This window comes from Coccinella septempunctata, chromosome 4 (genome assembly GCF_907165205.1).
Source record: "Coccinella septempunctata chromosome 4, icCocSept1.1, whole genome shotgun sequence".
NCBI classification, from domain to species: Eukaryota; Metazoa; Arthropoda; class Insecta; order Coleoptera; family Coccinellidae; genus Coccinella; species Coccinella septempunctata.
Window position 1 is genome coordinate 27,739,502 of NC_058192.1, and position 5,158 is coordinate 27,744,659.

The 5,158-nt window shown below is 37.9% G+C and overlaps 1 long non-coding RNA gene across 1 annotated transcript; it reads left to right on the plus strand.

The window, feature by feature from the left end:
- The first annotated feature begins 1,419 nt into the window (after nucleotides 1-1,419).
- On the plus strand, nucleotides 1,420-2,880 carry LOC123311799. The gene is made up of 5 exons (XR_006537514.1): nucleotides 1,420-1,596; nucleotides 1,656-2,023; nucleotides 2,083-2,184; nucleotides 2,235-2,558; nucleotides 2,619-2,880. It is a non-coding gene; the product is annotated as an uncharacterized LOC123311799 (long non-coding RNA).
- Nucleotides 2,881-5,158: the final 2,278 nt, after the last annotated feature.

Sequence of the window (5,158 nt, forward strand, 5' to 3'; positions counted from 1 at the left end):
ACACTCTCTCTAACCATGACATCATTACCTGAAAAGTTTATTGACAAAGGAAAGTGCAATTTAGATCTTTCACTATAGAAAAATAAACACTGCGTTTTATCAACATTCAAAACAAGATTGTGAGCTCCCAACCAGTCACCCACTGACTTCAGTACACTTTTTGAGTTTTCTATAGCTGTTGCAACACAAGGGGATTCGAGAATGTAGTTGGTATCATCAGCAAACATACCCATATTGTGCCTGCTTGGAATTCTGGCCTTAGGTAAACCATTAATGTAGATAATGAAAAGTGGAGGTCCTGGGATACTTCCCTGTGGAACGCCCATAGTGATTACTCTCTCGTTGGACTGCAATATTTCACCATCCACTTCCATAACAACTATCTGTCTCCTGGATGACAGGTAACTCTCCATTAGCTTTAACTGATTGTCTCTGATGCCGTAGTCCTCAAGAATTGATAACAATCGTTCATGATCCACACTATCAAAAGCCTTGGTAAGATCCAAGAATAGACCCAAGGGAACCTCACCTTGTTCGAGGGTAACTAAAACTTTCTTTATAAGTTCAAATGTGGCGGTTTCAATATTTCTGTTCTTCACAAAGCCATGTTGATGTTTCGAGATAACATTAAATTTTTGAAAAAAACTCAGAAGTCTGTTACATAGAATTTTCTCGAAGACCTTTGAAAATGAAGATAAGATGTTGATAGGTCTGTAACTATTTGGCTCTTCAATGGGACCCTTCTTATATATTGGCTTCACAATGGCAATCTTCAGACTGTCCGGAAAAATGCCCTCTTTAAACGAACGATTGATTATAAAACATAGGGGTGAAAGAATAATTTCAATCGATGCCTTGACAATTTTCATTGGAATTTCATCATAACCAACGGACTGTTTGTTCTTTAAAGATTTCACAGCTGATAGAAGCTCACTGTGTGAATATTAGAGTTAATATTCCATGAATATATCATAACGTTGAATAATTTTCCTTAGATAGATTTTCCTTGAACAGATTTTTATCACATTCATTGCTGTATCCCGTTGCAGGGAAAGAATCTACAAAAAGACTAAAAAGGGAGAAAACAAAAAGAAAAGAAAAATAAAGGAAAAAGAAAAAAAAGGTGCGAACAGACTTATAATTTTTCAGGGCTAATTGCGACTGTGTGCTCTCCTGTGACTGTAGAGTCCCAACCGTGACCTACATATCCTACCACACTCCGGGCATGGATAGTCACCAGCATACGTTAATTCTCTCAAAGAATCCCAAAATCCTGGCCAATCAGGGCAAAGCTAACAGATTGAAAGAGCAGAAGACAGTTGTCTCTTTCTATGTCAACAAATATTCACAGAACACACCGATATCGATCTTGACTTACTTTATGCAAATATTTTCCCGCTCGAGAGATCGGTCTCGGCGCTCTTGTGATTATTTTATTATTATTCTTCTGAATTCAGAGTGGTTATTGAATAGCGTTGAGTTAATTATTGTAATTCGCAAAAACACAAATTGTGACATTTACTCACCAATCGACTGGACAAAGCAATTTTGATTGCTGAATTTCAAGAGAACAACATTACACATGGACCAGCAAAAGTGAGTTCGAACTTTTATATTTTTTTTTGCTTATGTTTTATTTGTTTTTATGTTTTTAGTTTGCCACCTATGTGGAAAACAATTGGTATACCAAACAATTTTCCAGTGTGTCGAACAAAAATCGGCACCTAAAAAAAATGCATAGCTAAGCACTTGGGGGAAAAAAAACAAAGCATGGTTAATGCCCACTTTGCTCTGATGAGGATAAAATATCATTTGGATCCCACGAAAATTTGATAGATCATTTGGAGCAGATGCATTCTTTGGTAATCCAACAGTCTAGCCATCATTTTGCAAACAAGGAAGATTTTGAGGCTTGGAGTTCTCTTTCCAACAGGAATGTAGATTACATTTTAGAACGAGCAGTTAAAACTGATTCTGCTGAAGAATATATTTATTGTAACTGCAATTCGTAGTAATAATATAGGTTAGTTTTTGAAGAGCTGAATCACAATCATGAAATTTTAATACATATATTATTTTTAGGATATGTGAGTCCATGTAGCCATCGAAATATGAAGAAGGGAGGCAGCATTAAGATATCTGGATTATGTCCATCAAGAGTTTCTGTTAAAATTAACAGTTCTGGTAACATTTTTATAGCATCACATTACATTCCTTCATTCATTTTATTTCAGTAGTGGCGGTCAAATATATAGAGACACATGTTGGTCATAATGATGAACTTCGATCTAAACGTCTCTCCAATACTTAGCAGGAACTTCTTGCAAACAAACTTGTTGCCGGAGTAACTAAGGAAAGAGTTCTTGAAGATGCAAGTTACATGAATGAAGGAAAATTAGAGAGAATGAATATTTCAACAAAAGGAGATCTCTCATATATCATTCGAAAATTTAACATAAACAAACAGCGAAATGCAGATGATATGACAGCAACAGCCTTAAAAGTGGAAGAATTGAACAGTCAAGATGAAAACACTGTTTTCTTATTCGAGCAGATAGGTATGTTTTTATACACTAATTTGATTCTGATTTAATACCTGCTTGTCATATTTTTATCAGGAGAAAGTCACCCTCAGCCACAAATTGAAGATTTTGCTATAGCTTTCATGAACAAGACTATGGAAAGAAAGCCGAGGGAATTCCCAAAAATTATTTGTATTGGTGGCATATCATGGAACCAACATGAGGAATTATCAATTGACTATTGTTTTAGTGAAATATGAGAACAATGTTGGGTTCCCTGTATGCTTTTTGATTTCTAATCGTTTGGATCAGACGATCCAAATTTTTTTAGGTCATTGAGGGAAAGACTTGGAGAATATATTATCCCTTTAGCTTCCAGAATGCCCGTGATGCCGAATTGATACGGTTGTGTATTTCCGTGTCAAGGTAAGCCCTAGTATTTATGAAGCTTCCCAAGTATTTGAACTGCTCGACCTGTTCTAGAGTTTCATTCTCCAGGCTGATATCTGTTTGAAGGCTTTCTGGCGGACTAACCAGGATTTTGGTTTTGTCGATATGGAGTCTAAGGCCTAAAGCTTCGTATATATGTTTATAGGTGTCCAACATTATTTGTAGATCCTCCGAGCTGCTAGCGATAAGTGAACAGTCGTCTGCATATTGAAGTTCAGTGATAAACTTGGTACTGGTTTTTGCTCTGAGGCGCTTCAGGTTAAACAGGCCACCATCAAATCTGAATCTTATGCCAACACCTCTTACAGGCATACTCATGTCAGCAATCATCGATACAGCTATGGCGAAAATATTGAACAGTAAAGGCGCTAATACGCAACCTTGTTTTATTCCAGAGTTGGTTGAGAAATGGTCGGTTGTAGAACCATTATCCTGTAGCGGTGTTGTTGGTATGAAGGCTTTCACACACTGCTTAGAATTTTTCGGGTACTCCAAGACGTGCCATGATTTTCCATAGCGCTCTCCGATTCACCGAATCGAACGCCTTACTTAGATCGATGTAGGCTGTATAGACCCTTGATTGTTGTTCACGGGCCTTCTCTTGCAGCTGTCGCAGTGTGAAAATTAGGTCCACCGTACCTCGATTTGGTCTGAAACCGCACTGGGATTCAGGCAATAGCTTCTCCAAGAGTGGAACCAGACGATTAGCCATAATCTTCGAGAGAATTTTACCGGCCACACTAAGCAACGATATGCCCCTGTAGTTGTTGCAATTCGACGTATCGCCTTTGTTCTTATAGAGGTTGATAACTAAAGCGTCTCTGAAGTCTTGTGGCACATTTCCCTGTTCCCAGATCTTGCGGAATAGTGTTAGGAGACTATTGACAATGTCTTCATCCAAGGCCTTGAATATCTCGGCTGGAATGCCGTCTAGACCAGGTGACTTATCATTTTTCATATTGTAACCAGTCCGGCCCTTGCGGTCGGACCTTTCGAGAACCAGAGCGGTCGAGAGCTTCCAGAATAACCGCGAAGGTACCTGAATGTTTCCGGCGCCTATATAAGCCCAGCGGAGGAGCAGGTAGGCAAGTATAAGTACAGTTACAGTGCAAGCGACTAGTGGAAATAAATAGTGGTGAAATAGTAAGTTTGTGAGTTATAAGTTTATTAAGTGTAAATAAATAATTTTAATCAGTCGGACGTTTTAATTTAGCGAAGAAAACGTTACATTGGTGTCAAGTGTGCGGTTCAACATCGCTCGAATTAAATAAATAATTTTGGATATTAGGAGTTCATGCCAGTGACCACAAGACTGCAGAACGCGATGGAGACTCAAGCGGTAATGGACTTTTTGAGAAAATTAAATGAGAAAATGGACGACAATTCTTGTAAGTTGGAAGAAAATTCTCGAAAATTGAATGAGAAAATGGACGAGAACTCTTATAAGTTAAATGAGAAAATGGACGAGAACTCTTGTAAGTTGAACGAACAAATGGTCCAAATGGAAGAAAATTCTCGAAAATTGAATGAGAAAATGGACCAGATTAAGGAAAATTGTAATGATGTGGTGAGTCAACTTACAGATAAATTGGATAAGAAACTGGAAACCATAAATGAAAAATTTGAAAAAGTAGACGAGAAGTGTGATATAGTGAACGAAAAATTTGACGAAGTTTATGAAAGAGTTGATGAAAAGTTTGACAAAGTTCATGAAAGAGTTGACGAAAAGTTTGACAAAGTTTATGACGACGTTAATGGAAAATTGGAAGAAATGGCAGGAATAATTGAACATCATTCCGAATTGATAGATTCCTTGAAAAGAATGTCAAACAGAACAGATATTTTGGCTTCAACACCCTACAGCACAGCGAAAGCGGAAAATGACGGCGAAGGTAGTAGAATGAAGATCAAGCCTCCAACTTTTGATGGAAAAATACCCTGGTCAACATATCAGAAACAGTTTGAAGCTGCTGCGCTGGCGAACAATTGGAACGATAACGAAAAAGCCACGGCATTAATAATAGCTCTACGAGGAGAGGCACTCAACATTCTGCAAACGATTCCGGAGAGTCAACAAGCCTGTTACGAAGTTCTTACATCGAAACTTCAGATGAGATATGGCGATGCTCATCTACAACAAGTTTACCATGCACAAATAAAGAACCGAGTGCAGAAAACAGGGGAAA